At 36.5% G+C, this 22,583-nt stretch overlaps 1 pseudogene; it reads right to left on the reverse strand.

Annotated features, from left to right (window-relative positions):
- Positions 1-718: 718 nt before the first annotated feature.
- Positions 719-22,281, reverse strand: LOC130889342 (probable ATP-dependent RNA helicase DDX10; annotated as a pseudogene).
- Between the last annotated feature and the right edge of the window lie 302 nt (positions 22,282-22,583).

A 22,583-nucleotide genomic window follows, 5' to 3' on the forward strand; every position in this document is an offset into this window, starting at 1 on the left:
AAATGGTTCCCTAGGATCACAGTTATAATCATTTGCATATGGCTGTGTAACTCTATGACAGAAATTTTTGGACTTTTGACCTTTTTGTAAACTATTTGAGGAAACTTTCATAGGAGTATGGATTAATACCTTTATTCTAGAGATATTATTTTTACATTATAGGAAATACATTTATTTTTTTATGAACTCAATTAAAATTACTCATTTTTTGGTCAGGGCTGGTCCATTATACTGTTTCTTTGGAGATAATCAAATATACATAAAACTATTAACCATTTAACAATAACAATAAAATTTCTGTATCATATGAAAGATGAGTATGAGCAAGGGATTCAGAACCTGCCTGTAAAACAGAGACAAGGTCCAAGCTCATTAGTAGAACACTTGTCTACCATATACAAGGCCTTGGTTTAACCCTCAGCGCTGTGAAAGCAAAATAAACATTTCCACTGGTGGGTAATAGAAGCCTATTGACAAATTCTACCAGAGCAGACTACACACAGCAAAATAGTAAACTGTACAATACATCCTGATTTTGAGTATATTCATTGATGTTTTAAAACTCAGTTTGTGAAAGAAACCAAGAGATGTGATCATTTCTGTTAGAGAATGTTTCCTCTGAAAATGGGACACATAGCACTTAAATGCCCCAAAGCGCTTTTCAACTTCTTGCCCACATCATAATGTCCATCAAAGTCCACAAAGACAAAGAGAATATTTAGTTTTGACTTTTGAACAGGTGTAACACCAGCTCTTCATCTTCTGCTAAGGGCAGGCCTGTATCCAAAGGCTCTAACGTTTCCCACTTGGCCTTCTTTCCATGACGATCTTGGTTATACAACATCTACTTCAATGTTATTCCTTTCCTCATTCCTTGCTTCTTCTTGGTGTCACTCAGCATGTGCTTTATATCTCCACTCTCAGAATCTTCAGAACGTTTGTGCTTGTCTGGATCTGGAAGTGTGCTGTGCTTGGATCAAGTCCACCAACATCCTTATCACTCCAGTCCAGAAAGGCTACACCTTCATCTCTGGCCTTTGTTTGTCTTTTATTGGCTTCTCTTCTGGCTTCTCTTTCTTTTAGCTGTCTTTCCTGATGCTTTGCTTTAATTTTCTTCTTATATTCTTCTTTGTCAAAATTTGTCCTTTTCCTGATGCCTTTCCTTTGCTTTGTCTCAGTTGATACCCCCGGTATCATCCTCTTCCTCCACATCTTTTGAAGCAGATTTTTGAATCTGTGGCTACTGCTTCATCAGTAAATGTTATTTTCTTGTTCATTTTAACATTTCTCTTCATTACTTCCTTTGCTTCAGCAACTTTGGTTAATTTTTTCTTGACACTGGATTGAGAAGATTCCTTTTTTCGAAAATGTTTGATTCTGTTTAAGATCCAACCCAAACACATCAAGCTGCTTCACTGTGAGGAAATCAAAACCATGACCATCTTCCTCATCACCATCTCTGCCTAAGAACTGCATAGGACCTTCCTTAACCTCCTTCTGTGCCTCTTCAATATTGAGAACAGATTCAGTTTGAGGCTATCTTGCTTCTTCCAGCTGCTCTTTTATTTCTTCATCATCCGTGTCTTCATCCTCTTCTTCACTCTCACCACTGGCCAATTTGTGTTCTGTCTCTTCTAGCTTTTTTTCCACTTTTGTGAAGGATGGACATTTTCTCACTGAAATAGTTCTAAATTCTTCTACTTTGTCATTGGTGAGGGATGGAGCCCTGGACTGAATTGCTTCAGTGACTTGATTCCTTACCACTCCTTTGGTTGGCTGCTTCTCCATTTTCTGAAGAAATCTTATCTGTGGAGCTACTGCAAGACCAAGAGACAGTGCATATTCAGTAATAGGTAACTTGCTCATATTAAATACTTCTTTATCCTTCATAAGATATACTGAACGTATATAGGAGACAAAACACTTTTGAGCTCTTTCATTTAAATCTTGATCTTGGGCTAAAAATGATTATAGTTTTTTCCAAACATCAATACATTTTTCTGGATTGATTTTGATCTCCTTCACCGGTACTTTCTTCTAGAGAAGTTGCTGCACTGTCTCTTGTTCTTCTGAGGGTAGTAAAATTAATAAAGTTTCTTCATCCACTTTGTATCTGGCTGTTCTTCCATCTCTGTGAATATATGTGCTAGCACCTTCTGGACAATCAAACTGAAGAACCCAATTCACAGCTGGAAAATCCAATCCTCTGGCTACAATATCAGTAGCAAACAGCACTGCAGCTCTCTTCCAGACAAATTCATTGTAGACTTCCATTCTTTTCATCTGTTGTTGCCCACCATGGAGAGCAAGGATAGAGATGCCTGGTTGCAGCTAGCAGAACACCCTGTGCAGGTACTGAACCTCTTTGCAACTGGAGAAAAGCACAATACTCTTCTTTCTGTGGCTTCTCAAAAAGGAAAACAGCACACTGATATTTTGGTGCAGCTCACACACTATATAGTTCTGTTCCATTGTAACAGGGGTACTATATTTTGGTTTTACTTGAACTCAAACATACTCAAAGTCTTTCTAACTCAAGCGTGCAGGGTTCTTTACAGATTTGGCCCAGGTGTCTGAGAAAAGTAAAGCCTGTTGTTTCTTGGGAAGATTTTCAATAATAACATTCATGGTGTCATTCGAGCCCATGTCTAAGATCCTACCTGCTTCATTGAGAACTGACATCTGAATGTTGATGGCATAGAAGCATATTGTTTCATCCACGTGTTGAAGAAGTCGACCTGGTGTAAAAACGAGTATATTTATGTTGTTGATCTTCTCAGCTTCATGTTTCAAATTCTTTCCACCAAAGATGAGATCAGCTGAAAAGTCATGATTCTTTCCTACTATTTGTAGAACTTCAAATGTCTGATAGGCCGGTTCTTGAGGAGGTGAAATTATCAGAACCCCCAAACCTTCTGCTGAAGTCCACCACAGGTGATATAAGGCTTCTAACACTGGAATGAGAAAAGGCAAATCTTGCCAGATCCAGTTTTGGCATCTCCAAGCACATGTTTACCTTGCAAAGCCAACCGGTACCAAGAAGGGTCTTGTAAATCTTTCAATTTTTTTTTTTGACAAGGGAAAATCTGAAAATCTTGTAATTTTATTTACATTTATCTCCTCATAGTTCTGCATAAGGCGACTGATACCCTCACGCTCGACCTGCCATTCCGGTTTCTTCAGCTGTTTCCTCCACTTCTTTTGGTTCTGCCTGTGACTGTGTTTCTTCTTCCAGCGATTGAAGCTTTGCACAGGATCAGGTCGGGTAACTTGACCCAGAGAATCAATCAACCATTTTGCCCATTGTGGCAGAACTCAGGACCCATGTCGCCCTGACACGAGACACCTCAAGCCTTAGGTACCAGACAAAAGATGAAAAAACAGCGTGTGCAGAGTTCACAGGAATGCATTGCTATTATAGAGATATTTATATCTCTAGAATTTTGGCATATAACCATATGCCAAAATGTTTGCTAATAGCTTTTCCCCACAACAACCCTTTGTCTTATCTCTTTGCACACATCTCCACATTTAACTGAGATAGACTTCATTCTCACTGTGCAAAAAACTCCAAGTCAAGGCAGATAGAATTCGTTAAGTGAGAAAGGAAAGCTGGTTAAGAGAAATTCCCAGGAATCCACAAATATGAACCTCAGCTCAGACCCTAGCCAATAGTAGAGACAGCGCCTGATTTGCACTTCCTCTGTTACCAGATTGATAACTACCTTAATTGCCATCATAGAACCTTTGCTCTTATACAATGTAAAGGTTTATCACTCTTTTTAGTTTAATGAAATGCTGATTGGCCAATAGCCAGGCAGGAAGTATATGTGGGACGACCAGATTAAGAATTCTGGAAAGAGGAAAGGCATAGAGGCTTTCACTAGTCAGATCCAGAGGAAACACGCAAGATGACAATGTCTCACTGGGAAGAGGTACCAAGTCAGGTGGCTAAACATAGATAAGAATTGTGGGTTAATTTATTTTGTAAGAGTCAGTCAATAATAAGCTTGAGATAATAGGCCAAACAGTTTATAATTAATACAAGCTTCTATGTGCTTCTTTGGGACCAATTGGCTCTGGGTTCAGGCAGAACAGAAACTTGTATTTACAAACCTTTCTCCAGCAACTGATAGAGGCAGATGCAGAAATCCACAGCTAAGTACTGGGCCAAGCTCCAAGAGTTCAGTCGACCCCAGAGAGAGGAGCGACAATATGAGCATACTGATCAAGACCATGATGGTGATACCCATAGAAACAGATGATCTGATCTTGTGGGAGATCATTAACTTTGGTCTGGCTGCAGAGAAGCCTGCATAGGACCAAACTAGGCCCACTGAATGTGGCTGACAATTGCTTGACTAGGGCCGTCTGTGGACCCCCGGCAGTGGAACCAAGATTTATCCCTAGTGCTTGAACTGACTTTTTAGAGCCCTTTCTCCTTGGAGGGATACCTTGCTCAGCCTAGACATGGGGGGCCAGGTGGGCTTAGGTCCTGTCTCAAAATGATGTACCAGACTTTTTTGACTCCCCAGGGGAAGCCTTACCCTCTCTGATGGTAACGGATGGGGGCTTGAGGTGGAGGAGTTGTGCAGAGAGCAGGAGGAGAGGAGGGAGTAGGAACTGGGATTGATATGTAAAAAAAGAAAATATTGTTTTAAAAAAGAAAATCAGAAGGAAAAAGGATAAAGTCAGAAAAGGTGAAGATATACTGGGACATGAAACTAAAAAGGAATCTTAGATACATCTAGTTATATATAACTATTCTTTCCTTCCACATTACTTTATTCAAAGCCACAGATGGAAGAAAACAGTATTATATTTTCTCCAACCTGATATATTTAATTTGATGCTGATGGAACTTATGCTTTAAATACTATGCTGGCTATATCTAAATCACAGCAAATTGTAGATACAACATTTGTGTACATTCCAAGTCTTTAATTCAAGTATGAGAAATATATATATATATATATATATATATATATATATATATACAAATTATCCCTGATAGTACTCTTCATTTTTGAGGAAATAATGGCAAGTGATAGTTATGTGGAAAATAATTATGAAAGGATGTGCAAGTTGGAAGGATTAAGGTCACAATATAAATTCTAGTATAAATCACAATATGAATCTAAAGTTTTGAGGTAATTCTAGGTTATATAACTCATTATTTTATTTCTTTGTTTCAGGTATGACTATGTAATTCTAAATTAGGATTAGAAATCTCACTTCTTCCACCTTAGCCTCCTAGGAGCTTGGGTTTTGAGCATAAACCTCAGTATAGTCTCTAGTTCTTTATTTTATAGAAAATAAGAATTAGTTTCCTATTTTATGCCATGTTATATTCTAAATGTTTACTTTTTTCAATCAGTTCTATGCCTTCAGAAATTCAATGCAGGCAATACTTTGACAGAGAGTTGAAATGTTTCTCTTCAGGTTGCACAGCAATGAGAGGACAAGAGTTAGGGCCTGCAAACTGTGGTTATAGACATCTATGCTCTTAACTGCTAGGAATTTCCTTTCTTAAAGAGATACCCAATGAGGGGACAAGATGGGACTCATGAATAAGACATCAGACTCAACTTAGAAACTGATTGAAATCAGGATCTGGAATATGTTTCAGGGAGCTTGTCTTTCATATTAAGTGCTTATGAATTGTTCCTTTTTTGAAACAGAATTGCTTACTTTATGTCACACATAACTTAGAATTGAATATGTAAGGATGGTACTTAAAGAAATATATGTTTAACTTATTATTGTTACCATTCTTATCTATTATTTGTATAAATTGGGCAATGTACTTGATAATTTACTCATGCCTTGTCATTTAATATTCATAATACTCTAAACAGCAGTGCTTCAAATATTACTGTATCTATTTTACAGAGGCTCATAGTAAAGGACAGAATAGGGACAATGAACCAAAACTATAGAGCAGTGAAATTGCATAATTAGGTCATTCAAACAAGATCTTTACCACTTCTGGGTAACATTTTTTTCACCATAAACTTTGACATTTTTAAATAAATATTATCAACAAAAACTTGGTTTCACTTAGACTTTGTTGTTGGGAGCTATGTGGCACAAGTTTGGAACAGTATATGAGTGAATTAATTGTTCAGTGGGTCTCCAGATGAGGCAAAAAAACATGGGAACAGTCTCACTCAGAAAGGACCAGTGGACTTTGGGAAAATGCAGCCTGCATGTTCTCTTTTCTCTTGTAATATTGATGATTCTCTTGGCAGTTTCAGAATAAGAAGTGCTTTGTGAATGGTACCTATGGTGATATTTAAGATAATCATCAATCTGAATACAGGGTAATGCCAGTTCGGGCACCCTCTCCATTATTACTTAGAGTCTTAGCTGGTGCCATCCTCGTGGATTCCTGGGAATTTCTCTCTAGAGCCAGGCTTCTTGCAAACCCCAGAATGGCTCCTAAAATCAAGATATGTCTCTCCTTGCTGTCATATCTGTCACCCCTCCATCTCGATCATCCCATTTCCTCAAGTTCTCCTCAACCTTCCCCTTCTACACCCTTCTCTTCTGCCTCTCCCCTTCCCTTTACTCTTCCCCTCTGCTCCCATGCTCTCAATTCTGTCAGGTGACCATGTCTGTCTCCAACCCCCGGGTGGGTGCATATATGTTTTCCTTTGGGTTCACCTTGTTACTTAGCTTTTCTAGGATCATGATCTGTAGGCTCAGTGTCCTTTGTTTATAGCTAGTATCCACTGATGAGTGAGTACACACCATATTCATCTTTTAGGGTCTGAGTTAACTAACTCAGGAAGATGTTTTCTACTTCCATCCACATCCACTTGCATGCAAATTTCAAGATGTCAAGATGTCATTGTTTTTTTTTTTTCAGCTGAGTAATATTCTAATGTGTAAATGTGACACACTTTCTTTATCCATTCATCAGTTGAGGGGCATCTAGGTTGTTTTCAAGTTCTGGCTATTACAAATAATGCTGCTTAAAAACATAGTTGAAAAAATGCTTTTGTAGTATGATTGAACATCATTTGGGTATATTCCCAAGACTGTTATTGCTGGATCCTAAGGTAGGTTGATTTCCAATTTTCTGAGAAACCGCCATACTGATTTCCAAAGTGTTCTTACAAGTTTGCATTCCCACCAGCAATGGATGGGTGTTCCCCTTATTCCACATCCTCTCCAGCATAAGCTATCACTAGTGTTTTTGGTCTTAGCTATTCTGACAGGTGGAGGATGGTATCTCAGAGTTGTTTTGATTTGCATTTCCCTGATAACTACCGAGCAATCAGCATTTTATTAAACCAATATGGGTGACAAAAGCATTATCCCACAGTAGTACAGTGATTTCATCTCACCAGACACAAGCTTGTTATTAATTTATCCCTTTAATTTTTTGCAGCCTCTGCTTAGTCTCCACCTCTGATCTATTTTGGGTGTTGGGATACACAAATGTGGCAAAATCTATATCTTAGTTAATATGGACAACCATGTTTGTTTTTAGTACATAAATAAAGACTTCTGGAGCTATCTGTGGCTAACCACTGGTGTGAAACTCTTCCAGTGGCTTGAAAATTTATTTCATCATGCCAATGCCCCTATGTGTCTCAACACCTGAACACAGGCTATGACAGGACCACAGTGCTCTGTACCAATTATTTTATTCAAAACACAGTGTACTTCTCATTTCTGGAGTTAATATGAGCTTTCTTAATGAAAGTGGCAGCTTAGAAAACACTTGCCAATACAAACCAAAACAAGCACCTTCCCATGTGTGATATGCATCATTAGGTGTACATTATCATTTCTGAGTTGCTTTGTGTATTTCCCCTTATTAAAAACATATACACTGCTAATATTTACTCAGGAGATGAATTATTTTGCAAGCTAAAAATGTAATTGATATATTCAGTCACATTTCAACCTTATATGACCATAGGGAGGTTTTGTTTTTGGTTAGAAAAACTCTTTGCAACAATATTTATACTTTAATTTTTTGTAAGATCTCCAGACAGCTTTAATAATATTAAAATATTGAGGTAATTTAAAAATATGGAGACAAAAGAGAATAATGCATGAAAGAAATAAATAAATAAGCAGACAAATTGTATCTCAAGGCAGACTGATAGTGGGAGCATTTGCTAAAGGTTTGATCAGGGAAGCTTAAAATCCATTTGAGAGTTTTTATTTGTAGCGGAGAGATACTTAAACAAGGGAACCTCTCTGCCCTCAGAAGAACAGAGAGGAAGTAACAATGGAGGTATCAGCAAACTTGCCAAACAGTGAACCACAATTAAAAACTACTGAGGAATCTGGAAGGAGTACTTAATGGCCCTATTCAACCTTTGGCTCCCTTCCCAGCCCCAGCTTATCTGTAGGCAAATCCCACACTCATTCCCAGAGGAAAAGATTCTAGCAAGTGGGCATGTCAGTTTAATCACTCTCAACCTGGAGGGTGTGTCTAAGACACTTTAGGGGGATGAACTAGTCAGAGGATTTGGTGAAATTACCCTCCAAACTACCAAACTGGAGTGGAAGTCCCATTGACCTTTATGTTAGATTTGTCTCTGTGGTGTTAAAATTAAAATTTTCTAACCAGAAAGGCATGCATAAGTTTAATCTTTTGCTTATTTCCCTTTTTAAATTCTTCTTGTAGCACTTTTATATTAATACTAAAATTAGTATTTTGGTTCAAGACTCTGTGTGAATTTTTTTTCAGTATTTTTCTGAAGTTTAGTTGTGTCCACTTTTAGAAATTTCTAATTTTACTCTTGCATTTTATTTATTTCTGATTCATGTAACAAACATATTACCTTACATGAACATTAACATGTTCATTTATAAACGACAAAGGAAGGACATACAGCTCTACAGAGAATTAATTAGCAAGTGCTCTCACGGTATTCTCCAGTGTTAATTAGAAGCTAAACCGTCTTCTTGCGAGTGACCGACCCTCTGATTTCAGTACAGTGTTCTATTTCAGAGAGCCCAGAGGGAAGGAACTTAAAAGCACATTCAATCTTTTCTTTCTGGAAATGAAGCCTGGAATCAAAGCTCCAATTCTTCTGTGTTTGGCTTCATGATGATATATTTCTTTCATTTTCCCACTACTTTAAATTTCTGTCACAGTCATTTTCTTCACATTTTAGTAAAGCTGTAGCCAAACCACTACATATTTTTTGAGAATAAAAATGATATCCAAATCTAAACTTTATAGATCTAAGTTAAAAATTCCTGATTACTTTTGAAAAATTCTACTCTTTCTATATATCTATCACCTACTTATCATCTCCCTCTGTTTCATCTATTATCTCATCTATTTTATAATTTATCATCTATCTTCTATCTATCTATCTATCATCTATCTATGTATGTATCTATGTATCTATGTATCTATGTATCTATCTACCTACCTACATACATACTTATCTATGTATCATCCATCTGGCTATCATCTATATATCTAAACTTTTTGTTTGTGTTTAAAATGTAGATATTTTTCTCACATGTACACCTTTTTTAATTTAAAAATAATAATTGTGATATATTCCCCATTCTTCCTTACATTTTTACCTGCCTTTTATTCCCTCCCAGTTGTGCTAATTCCTTAATCAAAACTAGTATCCTTCCATCCTTCATATATTTTTGTTTTATTTTTATTCTGGCTTATTCTTTGGTAATGGCAAACCTGAGAAGATGTATTTAGAACTTATCTATATTCTCTGAGACATCTGCATACGTTTCCTAATTTCTTCTATTCCTCTCTTTTTTTCTTCTACTTTTCCTTCTCTTTCTCCTGTATATAACTCCATGAGTTTGATTAATTCTGCTCTTACGTACTATGCACTGGTGTGTGTGTGTGTGTGTGTATGTGTGTGTGCATGTCTCATTCACAGCTGTTGTATGTTAATGATTGTAATAGCTATATTGTTCAAGAGGTCAGCTATTCATAGACTTCCTTTCCATCCTCTGCCTTTTTATATTCATTCTTCTCTATCTTCTTAGAGTTTCACCTCTACTTTAGAGGGATGACTTTGATGCCTTTGTTAGGGCTGACCAATCAGTAGCTACTTACTCTCAGAACTTTGATTAACCTTTTATTTTCAAGACAGAGCTTCTCTGTATTGCTTTGGAGCCTGTCCTGGAACTAGCTCTTGTAGACAAGGCTGGCCTCAAACTCACAGAGATCCACCTGCCTCTGCTTCCCGAGTGCTCGAATTAAAGTTGTGCATCAATACCACCCAGTGAGCTTTGCTTAATTTTTTTTTATCATTTTGCTTAAATTTTATTGGCATATATTAATTATGAATAATAATGGGTTTATTATTACATTTTCACAATGCTCATCTTTCAGTCATATTCATACCCAATGCCCTCTTATGTACCCCTCCCATCCCCACTAATTTCCTTCCACTCCCAATTAGCTTCCCTTCTACTTTTTTTCTTCTTTCTTATTTATTTATTTATTAAAGATTTCTGCCTCCTCCCCACCACCACCTCCCATTTCCCTCCCCCAATCAAGTTCCCCTCCCTCATCAGCCCTCAAGAAGCATACAGAACACCAAACAAACTGGATCAAAGAAAAACATCCCCTTGCCATATAATAATCAAAACACAAAATATACAGATTAAAGAAAGAATATAAAGAGCTGCAAAGGAAAAAGGGCAAGTAACTTATAAAGGTAAACCGATCAGACTTACACCTGACTTCTCTATGGAAACCATGAAAGCCAGAAGTTCCTAGATAGAGGTACTGCAGAAACTAAGAGACCACGGATGCAAACCCAAACTACTATACCCAGCCAAGCTATTGTTCACTATCAATGGAGAAAACAAGACGTTCCAGGATAAGAACAAATTTAAACAATACGTAGCCACAAATCCAGCCCTGCAGAAAGTAATAGAAGGAAAATCACAACCCAAGGAATCCAACATTGCTAACACTGCCTACAATGACTCAGGCATCTAGCAACCCTTCACTAGCACAGCTCAAAGAAGGGAGACACACAAACTCTACTACCAAAAACAATAAGAATAACTGGAGCAAACAACCACTGGTCATTAATATCACTTAATATTAATGGTCTCAATTCACCTATAAAAAGAGCTTTGATTAATTTTGAGTTTCTGCAATGACTACCTCTATTAAAAGAATCTTCAATGACCCAGGCTTAGAGCAGCACTGTGTGTAGAAATAAACGTATTTAGAAAGCAATTCATTTAGTAAACAACCAATAGAACACTCCTCATTGAACCTGTAACTTCCCTAGTTTGTATCTTTTTGTCAGATTTACAGTACCATACATGGATTGCTGACAATAGAAAGGAACTCAAATTCAATCAGAAAACGATTGGCTACCCATTCACAAATATTCAACATCATTATAGCTGTGGGAATATATTGCCGAAAGATTGGTTTTTTAGCATGGAGGGCAAACTTTGGGTAAGATGACTGATGATGTTTGTCACCATCAGCCTGTATAGAATATTTTCAGCACTGTAAATGAAGAACACAGGCGTGAACCTTCTCCTTCAGCTACAGCTTAGTTTTGCATTGTCTTTTATCTAAAGTATGTTGCGACTGTAGTGGTAGGATGTGGCCATTCATTTCTAGAGGGAGATAAAGAACAGAGACAATAATCTCAATTGTTTCGGGGAACTTCTGGAGGCTCCCTGAATAGCAATTCATACTTGGCTATACCGAACTGGCACTGGGACTTTCATATAAAGCCTATAGCCTCTGGGAGCAGCATTAGCTACCTACGCAGAATGAAGTTCTCTTTTTTATTAGCTAATTACATTTTCCAGCTTGATTACATTTCCCTTCCTTCCTTCCCTCTGTCCTCTCCTCCTAGACCCTTCCTGCAATGTCCCTTACCCCATATTCACTCCTCCTCCTTTCTCTATCAGCCAGCCATGACATATCAAGTATCAGTAACACTAGACACCTCCTCTCCTATTAAGACTGAATGTGGCTACTCAGTAGGGTATACGATAGTACTATCTTAAGGGATTTATGAATATTTTTTGAAATTAAAATTATCTTAGGAGTTGGTTCCTATATTGCCCTCTTCAGAGAAGCAACTGGTGTTTATAAAACACACTTTTTATTAAATTTATTGTTTTAAACAACTTCTTTCTCATTTTATATCTATCTTAGGACCCACTCCTTTTACTCCTCCTGCTCCTCCCACCTCCTCCAACCCTAGTTCCCCATTCACTACTCAGAGAGGGTAAGGATTCCAATGAAGAATCAAAAAAATCTGACACATCACTTTTAGGCAGGACCTAGGCCCTCCCTCCTATATATAGACTGAGCAAGGTACCCTTCCTAAAAGAATGGGTTCCAAAAAGCCAGTTCAAGCACTAGGGATAAATCTTGGTCTCACTGCCAGTGGCCTCATAGACTGCCCAAGCCACACATCTGTCACCCACATTCACTGGCCTAGTGTTGTCTTATGCAAATTCCCCTGCTATTTCAGTCCAGAGTCAGTGAACTCTCAGTAGCTCAGATCAGCGGTTTCTGTCATTATCCCCATCATGATCTTGACCCCTTTTCTCATATTATCACTCCTCCCTCTCTTGGACTGGTCTCCAGAAGATGGGTTCAGTGCTTAGCTGTGGATTTCTGCATCTGCTTCCATCTGTTGTTGGATGAAGGTTCTATGATGACAATTAAGGTCAATCTGACTATAGGGGAAAGCCAGTTCAGGCACCCTCTCCATGATTGTTTAAGGTACTAGCTGTGGATTCCTGAGAATTGCCCTAGTTCAAGTTTTCTTGTTAGCCCCATAATGGCTTCCTGAAAAAAAGATATCACTTTCATTGCTCTCTCTCTATCCTTTCCCCATCTTAACCACCCCATTCCCTCATGTTCTCCTCCTTCCATCATTCTACCCTTTTCCTCATCCCCTGGTCACTCCCCCCCAGACACTCCCAATTTTCTCATGAGGCCTTGTCTGTTTCGCCTTCCCAGGGAGCTCTCTTATGTTCTCCTTGTTACCTAGCTTCTCTTTTGTGGTGGACTATAGGCTCACTATCCTTTGCTTTATGTCTAATATTCACTTATAAGTGAGTACATACCATGTTTGTGTTTCTGAGTCTGGATTACCTCACTCAGGATGGTTTTAATAGGCACCACACAAAACACTTTTAAATAAGAATGAGACTGCTTCCTACAGCATCTCTGAACAGGTGTAATTACTGTCACTTTACAAATGAAGAAAAAAGATTAAAGTAAAGGGACATAATTTCAAAGTTAGATAGTACATACAATTCTTTCCCCATCTTGTATTTCTAGATGTAGATACTAAAACCCTGTCCTCTGCCCCACACTTCTTGTGGTATAGAACTTCATGAATAACAACAGAATAGAAAAGTTGATTAAATAAGGAAGCATATGGGAAAGGTCACACGTAGTGCATTTGTTTTAAAATCTTCCACCACACAACACACTTAGGCCAGAAAACAAGACTTGCTCCATTCTAACAGTTGAGTTAATGTTCTGTTCATTCATTATGTACTATTAGTAGATTTCTGATGCCAGGACTACAGATCGAAATTGAGTAAAGTACCATAATGACACTGACTTCTCATTAAACACTTGTATTTATTTAAGTTTTGATTATCTTGTATTAATTATGTATAATTGATTTAATTATGATACTTTTATGCATATACATAGTATATTTCAATCATATTCATCCTATCATCCTATTATCTTTTTTGCCTTTTCTTCTCTTTGTTACTCCTTCACAAATATCTTCCCTCTAAATAATAATGTTATTTATTCATGTGTATATGCGAGTGTGTGTGTGTTGTGAGTATGTGAGTTTCATTGTCATTATCTACAAGAGTATGGCTGAGAGTTTGTTTATCAGACCATGGTTACATTACTAGTAGCTACTGCACTGAAGAAATATCTCTCAGTCCCTCAATGAGAGGTATTACTGTATAAATACCAATGAAGGATGGGGTCCCATAAGTCTTCTATGAAAGAATATTGACAACCTCAATCTTGTAATGTACAGCTAATGACAGTTGTTGTGAAAAAAAGAGTGTATTAGTTATTTTAAGCCTTGAAGTTTATGTTTTATACCACTCCCCTCTAACCCTTTCCTCGAGTTAAAATTTTGTTTTTAAGATTATAATATAGTTATAATATTTGTCCCTTCCCTTCTTCCTTCTAAATTATTTTAAATATCCTCATTACTCTCTCCCTCAATGCCCTTTTTTTTTACAAGTTGTGATTTCTGGCTTCAATGTATATGTATATACATATACATTATTAAACCTACTTTGCTTGGTCCATATAGTATTACTTGCACCATGATTTTAGTGCTGACTGTTTGGTATCAGATAATCAATTGGTGTCTTCTTCCATGGATAACACAATATCTAGCACTCTCAGCACTTCTTAGCTGGCTATAGTTCTTTGTATATGGTAGGAGACTCAAAGGTTTTTGTTATCCACTTTGGCATGACTATTGGTGGCATCCATGTTCAGTTCATACTTGAGTAGTCATGTTGGTCTGGTTAAACTTCATGAGTATAGTTTTGGACATTACTAGAGACACAATCTGATATCAAACTTCTTGATCTTCTGGATCTTAAAATCTCTACCACAGTGATCTGTCCCCTCTACCACAATGATCTCTGAATAATTTTTCTAAGATGTTGTCTGAAATTTGAAGAGAGAGTTATAGATATAGATTCTTGACTAGGCATTCAGAACTCATTTATTCTCTAAACTTTGATCATTTGTAATGAACAAAATGATTTGTAATGATTATTCATTAGCTACTTCTAATTTTTGTGAACAACTGAAAATTTCCATCTTATGTTTAGAATTTCAACTTTAGAATTAGAGTAGAAATGAAAGTCTTTTATTATAGAACAAGCTCATTATTAGTCTTTCTTATACTTCTGTAATGAGATGTAGATATAATAAAGAAAAGTTTACTAAAGTCTCAAGAGTAGAGCATTGATTTGGGCTAGTTTTGCTATCACAGATGGCCTTATGATGTGAGGTATGTGGAGATGAAACTCTTGGAGAGATGAAACTCTTGGATAAAGTGGGGATCTGAGAAGAGTATCTTCATCAAATGAAAATCCAGTGTCCCCAGTGACCTCCCAGTATGTTTCTCCCTTTGAAGTTCTCTGCATCTCTTAATATTGCAGGTTGGGGTTCCGAGGTCCTGACACATGAAACTTCTGTGCATCTTTTCAGAGTCTCAGCAAAGAACAGAGTATTTAATTATAGTACGTTTGATGAAAATAATTGAATTCTTCTTAGTTATGTTGCTCATTTATTGTATAGGTTTTAGACAAGTTCTTTGAAAAGCTTTTATTTTTCAAATAATCAAGCTCATCCTTGTGCATTTAGGAATTTAAGTGAAGTGACAAGTATTTTGTTTCACACATTTAGTGTCATAGTTTTGAACTATTTCATGAGATAAGACTCTGACTTCAGATGACCTGGATCCAAATCTCTACTCTTCTAGCTAGTACATTTCTATTTCTATGTACCCAAGTGGGTTTTTTTTTTTAACTTTGATCTGTTCCTTAGATTCTGTGAGTAATACACGTGTATTTATTTAATCAGTCCATTCTAGATCTCTCTTTACCATAATACATTCAGAGAATATAGCAGTGACTAAAAATTTTCACCATTCCTTATAACAGTGGCCTTCTGAAAAAATTATTTTTAATCCTCATTTCCTTATTAATTTCCTTCATATCACCACAATTTTCATAATTTTATGTAACAAGATATTTTCTTATTGTTCTGATGTCAAATTCATAGCATTGTACTTATTTATGACCAGAGTAGGCAACATTTCTACAATATTTCCCAAACTCTGGGATGGAGGATTTTCATCAATTTACTAATGGATTTGTCTATACAGAGACACCTTTTACTTTTCCATTAAAAGGCACAATTGATACCTGTTTCTTTTCACTCAGTTATTGAACCTACAAGTGTTTGTTTTTTTATATGCTTGTTCTGAATTAGGTCTTTTTTTTTAGTAATTATTCATTGTTCAAACTCTTTAGGTGTCATTAATATATTTTTTTCTGCTAGTAACATGAAAATGTTCATGCAGCTTTCAAAAATTCCTAATTTACTTCCACATGGGAGATCATATATTGGAAAAATCTAACTCAGCATGAAATATTTACAATACAATTATTTTTCAATATTAAGTGTCCTTAAAATGTTTTTTCACAGAAAGCTCCCTACCTTCTTATAGCTTCACTGACAGGTTTGTATTCAGTCTCTCACCATGATCGCTACACTGAGAATTATGAAAAGAACTGTGATGTACTAGAAATAGCTACTTGTCTGCTATAGTTATGTTTCCAATCATGGATACTGAACTCCAGCGTCACATAGAGGGCCCTTATCCTTTCTCTCACACCATTCCCTGGAGAAAATCATTCTAAAATGTTTGGAAATTCTTTCAGCTTCGAATCACTGGTTTGGTCCTTAGAAAATAGATAGCATGTAATTGTAGTTTGATTACCTGTTTTAAATATCAGAGGCTGGAATAATGTAGATCATTTCATGAATTCGAAATCAAGACTAGTACCATTCAGAAAAAACCTAGTGGTAGCACCCTACATGTCTCTCTACTTCACTCCAGAGTATCCGTCTTCATATGATTACAGTAATCCTGTATATGTAAATCACACAAAGCTTATTTATTGCACAGGAGTAGAAGAATAGAATTGAACCCAGTAGCCAGATGTCATGGATTCAGACTGGTTGTCCTCTTTGAATAGTCACAGCAGAGAGAGTGATCGCAAAGAAGAAATCCTCTTCTTTCCTTAACTGCTCACTGAAATGTGTTGCTCTATAAAGCTGAAAGTTATGTTTAGTATTTCTTATCTTCACTAGAAAGAAATACAAAATACGACACACTATTTGATACAGATGAGAAAAATGATCTCACTCTTATTGTAGATGCCCAAAGGACATGGTCTACAACTGCTGACTTAGCTCTAGAGCTTTCTCCTGAGATTCCTTAAAGACATTGTGGTGTCTTTCTGAGATAATGAATATTTGAAGAAATCTATCATTCTTTGATTTTATGATTCTCGGTCTTTAGAGCTTTATTTAAAAGAGTTCTCTTTAAAAATAAAAGCTCCAGATCTCTTTCATTCATACTTGAGTACACTTCACAGCCCTTTAGTACCCGGTATGTGTCAGAAGGCAGGTGTGATGTTTCTTACCTGGGAGAATAGAAGGAAATGCGAATCTGCTCTAGAGGAATTTGCCTCTGACTATTCATGTGCAGAAATAAATGGAATTGTTAATTACTTTAATTTTTTCTGTTTCATGTCATAAAGCCATGTGAGAACACCATTTCTCACTTACAGTAGTCAAGTTAAAAATTAAAACAAATCGGCCGGGCGGTGGTGGCGCATGCCTTTAATCCCAGCACTTGGGAGGCAGAGGCAGGCGGATCTCTGAGTTCGAGACCAGCCTGGTCTACAAGAGCTAGTTCCAGGACAGGAAGCAAAAGCTACGGAGAAACCCTGTCTCGAAAAATCAAAAAAAAAAAAAAAGAAAAAAAAAGAAAACAAATCTATATTCTTGAAGAGCTTGATTTTCTTCATTGAATCAAAAGAAGTGTGTTTTGAGTTGTTCTAGTAAATGCTCTTTCACTCCAATTTTAAAAAATTGCTCCACTTTTTACATTGACAAATTTTGTATAGTATATTGTGAAATAGCACAACAAAGTATCTTGGTCCATACGTAGATTTTGGAGTTGCTAGATCAAGCCAGTTATCATACCAATTATAGCGTGTAATTATTTTTTTTAGGTAATGAAAACACCTCAATCTTTTAATAAATATTTTCAAGGCTATGAAGCATGGCAGAAATCATTGTACTGAATGGTCATTCTCTTAAACTTTGTGTTTCTGTCTAGTTCAGATTTTGTGTTTTTGACTGAAACTTCTCCATTTGGGATACTTTTCCATTCCTACAGCTCATGATAATTATTTATTCTTTGTTTTTAAAAGTGAATTTTTCTATTAACATATAAATGAGGCTACAGTCAAAGAAAAAAATAAAATACTACGCGATAAATCTAACATTTAATATGTATATTCCATTGACTTTTATGTTTGAAAATTATTAATTTAAAACTTTAAAAAGTATAGCATGCATAATTCAAGTATTATATAAAGAATAAACCAGAAATTGGGACAAATGAGGTCATGCTTGAATTTCTCAAAGACTTCTTTCTATCTGCTTTCTAAGTTTCAGAGTTAACGTGGCATGTTAAACATACAAGTAATCTGTTATTATTGGGAGCTTCTATGCTCCGTGTCATTTTTACCTAGCTAACAACTTCTTGAAAGGTAAAGCTTTTATGTTTTTTTTAAAAAAAAATGTAAGTATATTAGAAGCTATTGTTCATTGTATCATAGATATGATTGTTTTCCTGATAGTATCAGAAAGCAGAATCAAATGATATTATACTGGCCTTCATCATTTCAAAACATCTTAAAGTCAAATTTTAAAATTATGCTGGGAATTCCACTCCCTATAAAAGCCAAATTGGCATCTTCAGCTATGAAGTATGAACTTCCCACAGCCTCCCATGCACAATTTTTGAAAACAAAGAACAAGACTCTGAGGTTGTTCTATCGCTTTGAAGAAAAACATGGTGAGATTTTTTTTTTAAATTTGCCTTCAGGACCTTCTAGAGGCTATAGAATGAGACCTCAGTGTGATGTCTCAGCTGAAGGGCAGACAGAAGAGCCACCATTAATACCTGACAAGCCAAGAACGCTGCTTTGGTGCAGTTACAAGGGATAGTGGATGTTTATAATTTGTAAGGATGGAAACGGATCGAGATTCTATTTTATGGGAAGAAAATAGAGTTGTAATGCATTTACAACTGAGGTCTACTTGTACTTAAGTGCCCTCTAGAGTATTCCATTAATTAGGATCAGGGATTATTAAAAAAAAGATAAAGATATTTTAAAATGTTGAATTAGCTTCCTTATCTTCTCTTTATTTATTATTATTATTATTATTATTATTATTATTATTATTATTATTATTATTGGTTTTTCGAGGCAGGGTTTCTCTGTAGCTTTGGTGCCTGTCCCGGAACTAGCTCTTGTAGACCAGGCTGGCCTCGAACTCAGAGATCCGCCTGCCTCTGCCTCCCAAGTGCTGGGATTAAAGGCGTGCGCCACCACCGCCCGGCTTCTTATCTTCTCTTTAAACCCAAGAAAATTCATAGTGTCCCTTCAGCATATTTGGCAAATGTGTACTAGAAGGCAAACTTCTGTAATACCAAGTTATTCTATAAAACTATATGGTAAGTAGTCTGTCTTGGTGATTACAAAAGGAGTTTTAGAGTACTGCAGGGAAATCATAGAAATTGAGAGTTATATTTAATTAAAAATTGTACAATCTCAATGTAACACATTATTTGTAGATAAGTATTCCCCTTAAAATAGATGTAGCTTAACCTCTGCCTACATGGGCATTGTACCTAGAAGATTTCACATAATGAGAAATTATTTGTGGAAGCAATTTGAGGCATTAATGATGCAGCCAACATTAAATCATTTATTCACATGACCTTTAGAAGTCGATGGGGACAAAAATCCAAGGGCTCATAAAATATACCAATTTGAATGTATCAGGAATTACTAGACCAGAGGTCAATTATTTAACTTTTTATTTTATTAAACTACTTTGAATAGCTTCCTTCACATTTTCAAAATTCTGTTTTTTGAAAAAAGGAAAAAATTGTCAATCACGCAAACTGTATGTTATACACACTTTTACAATTCATGTGAAAACAGAATATTGAGTTTTACTGTTGGTAAAATGGCTTCCAACAGGCTCCTTTGAAGCTCTCTTTTCTCCTGAAATCAGTTTAAGTCTTATGTATATCTGTAAATTAAGAAAAGCATGAAGATTCCTTTCCTTTCTATATGATACAATCAAAAGAGAGTCCTTCAATTTTTCAAGAGATAGGTAATCACTAAGTAAAAGATAATGATGACATGTGGAAATAAAAGATATAGAATTCAAATTTATTATTTCTTATAACACTATTTTTGGAACAAAAAGGTTAGTAATACTAAGTTTTAAAATAAGAAAAAGAGGTCTGTTGTCATTTCTTAATGTATCTGCTTAAAAACAAACAAACAAAAAACTAAGGTCTAGATCTGAGTAATTGGGAAAACTATCCTCTCTCTCTCTCTCTCTCTCTCTCTCTCTCTCTCTCTCTCTCTCTCTCTCTCTCCAGGCCTGTATGCATTGGGGAAATAAGAAGACATGGAGATCAATCTTTGGTTTTATTCTTCAGGCACCATCCACTAGTTTCTTTGATTTTTTTTTAATTTTAAAAATAAAGGAGACAGAGACAGAGACCCACCGGACTGAAATCTCACGATCCAAAGGAGGAGCAGAAGGAGAGAGAACACAAGCAAGGAATTCAGGACCGCGAGGGGTGCACCCACACACTGAGACAATGGGGATGTTCTATCGGGAACTCATCAAGGACTCGCTGAACATAGTGGACAATGAGGACTACTGAGAACTCAAGAACAATGGCAATGGGTTTTTGACCCTATTGCACGCACTGGCTTTGTGGGAGCCTAGGTAGTTTGGATACTCCTCTTACTAGACCTGGATGGAGGTGGGTGGTCCTTGGACCTCCCACAGGGCAGGGAACCCTGATTGCTCTTTGGGCTGACGAGGGAAGAAGACTTGATTGGGGGAGGGGGAGGGAAATGGGAGGCGGTGTCGGGGAAGAGGCAGAAATCTTTAAGAAATAAAAAAAAGTAAATAAAAAAATTAATAATTATACTTTATGAGGTATATGTACACACACACATTTAAGGGGGCCACTTGTTGGTTTCTGTCCACTTGTCCCTGAAATAATCACACAGAAACTGTATTAATTAAGTCACTGCTTGGCCCATTAGCTCAAGCTTCTTATTGTCTAATCTTACATATTAATTTATCCCATTTTTATTAATCTGTGTATCACTGTGTGTCTGTGGCTTACTGGGTAAAGTTACACCCAGCTCTGGTGGGGATATATATATCTTCTTTCTCTCTCTGCCTTTCTTTCTCCCAGCATTCAGCCTAGCTCTGTTATAGGCCCAAAGTAGTTCCTTTATTAAACAATAATATTCACAGCATAGAGTGGGAATCCCACATCACCTCCCCTTTTCTGTTTAAAGGAAAAGGAAAGTTTTAACTTTAACATAGTAAAATTAAATATTTAAAACAGGTATCAAGCAAGATTTACAGTTACAATATTTATATCTACTTTATCTGTTATTGTAACTAAGGAAAACTGTATTATTGCTATCTACTCTTCAATTCCATCAAAGACTCCAGAAGGACATAATATTACCAAAGTTAACAGGAAGTGCATTGTAAACAGCTTCAAAAACTCTAGAATTGACAGAGACATCTCGCTTCTTGGACAGTCACCCAAACTTCTTCTGTACCATGGGGCATCCATCTCTAGCCTACAGACTCACAGTATCCAGCAGACTTTTCCATGCAGCAGGAAATTTCAAAGACATTTCCTCCTATATTGGCAGTTTGTCAGTCACTTTCTTCTGTGTCCTGCAGAATGTCTGGTAGACTCTTTCATGAGGCAGGAACCCTAAAGGATCATCTCACCTTTAGGCGAGTTCAGTAGTCATTTCTCTTTAGGTCCTGCATGTCCAGTTCATCAAGCAATTCAGGGAAGAGCTGTTGCTAGCCCAAATGGATAACCAATTCCATACGGAGCCTCATCGATGCCCATCTTCCTCTTGAAGTAATTGATGCTACCAGGAGCTGATGTGTCTCACTCTCATGAAAAGTCCTAAGTTCATAAAGCATTTTAAATGTCATATTCTGAAGGTCTCTGAAAGATTTGAAGAATACCTAACTGAAATATATCTCTATATATCTAGAAAACTTAACTAACATTACTACGACTTGACTATTATAAATGATTAACCTAATTTTTGTACCAGTTTCTCAGCTGAAATCCTTCCAAAAAATCCAAGTTCGTGAATTGGAGAAAAAAGTTCAGAGGGAAGCATGTAGTCTTCATTGCTCAGAGGAGGATTCTGCCTAAGCCAACTTGGAAAAGCCATACGAAAAATAAGCAGAAGCGCCCCAGAAGTGGCACCCTCACCGCAGTGCACAACGCCATCCTTGAGGACTTGGTCTTCCGGAGTGAGATTGTGGGCAAGAGGATCCGTGTGAAACTGAATGGCAGCTGGCTCATAAAGGTTCATTTAAACAAAGCACAGCAGAACAACGTGGAGCACAAGGTGGAAACTTCTTCCGGTGTGTATAAGAAGCTCAAGGGTAAAGATGTTAATTTGAATTCTCAGAGTTTCAGTTGTAAAGAAAATGACTGAATAAGGTGTCATTCGTAAAAACAACAACAACAAAAAAAAAACATTGTAGTCATATACAATAAAAATAAAATATAAAAACATTAAAAAGGTTAAAAATTCACTAACTATGTTATGTTTAGTGTTTATCATTTCTATAATTATATCTGAGCATAATCTTCTTTTCTTTTTTTTTTTTT

The sequence above is a fragment of the Chionomys nivalis genome, chromosome 18, assembly GCF_950005125.1.
Source record: "Chionomys nivalis chromosome 18, mChiNiv1.1, whole genome shotgun sequence".
NCBI lineage: Eukaryota > Metazoa > Chordata > Mammalia > Rodentia > Cricetidae > Chionomys > Chionomys nivalis.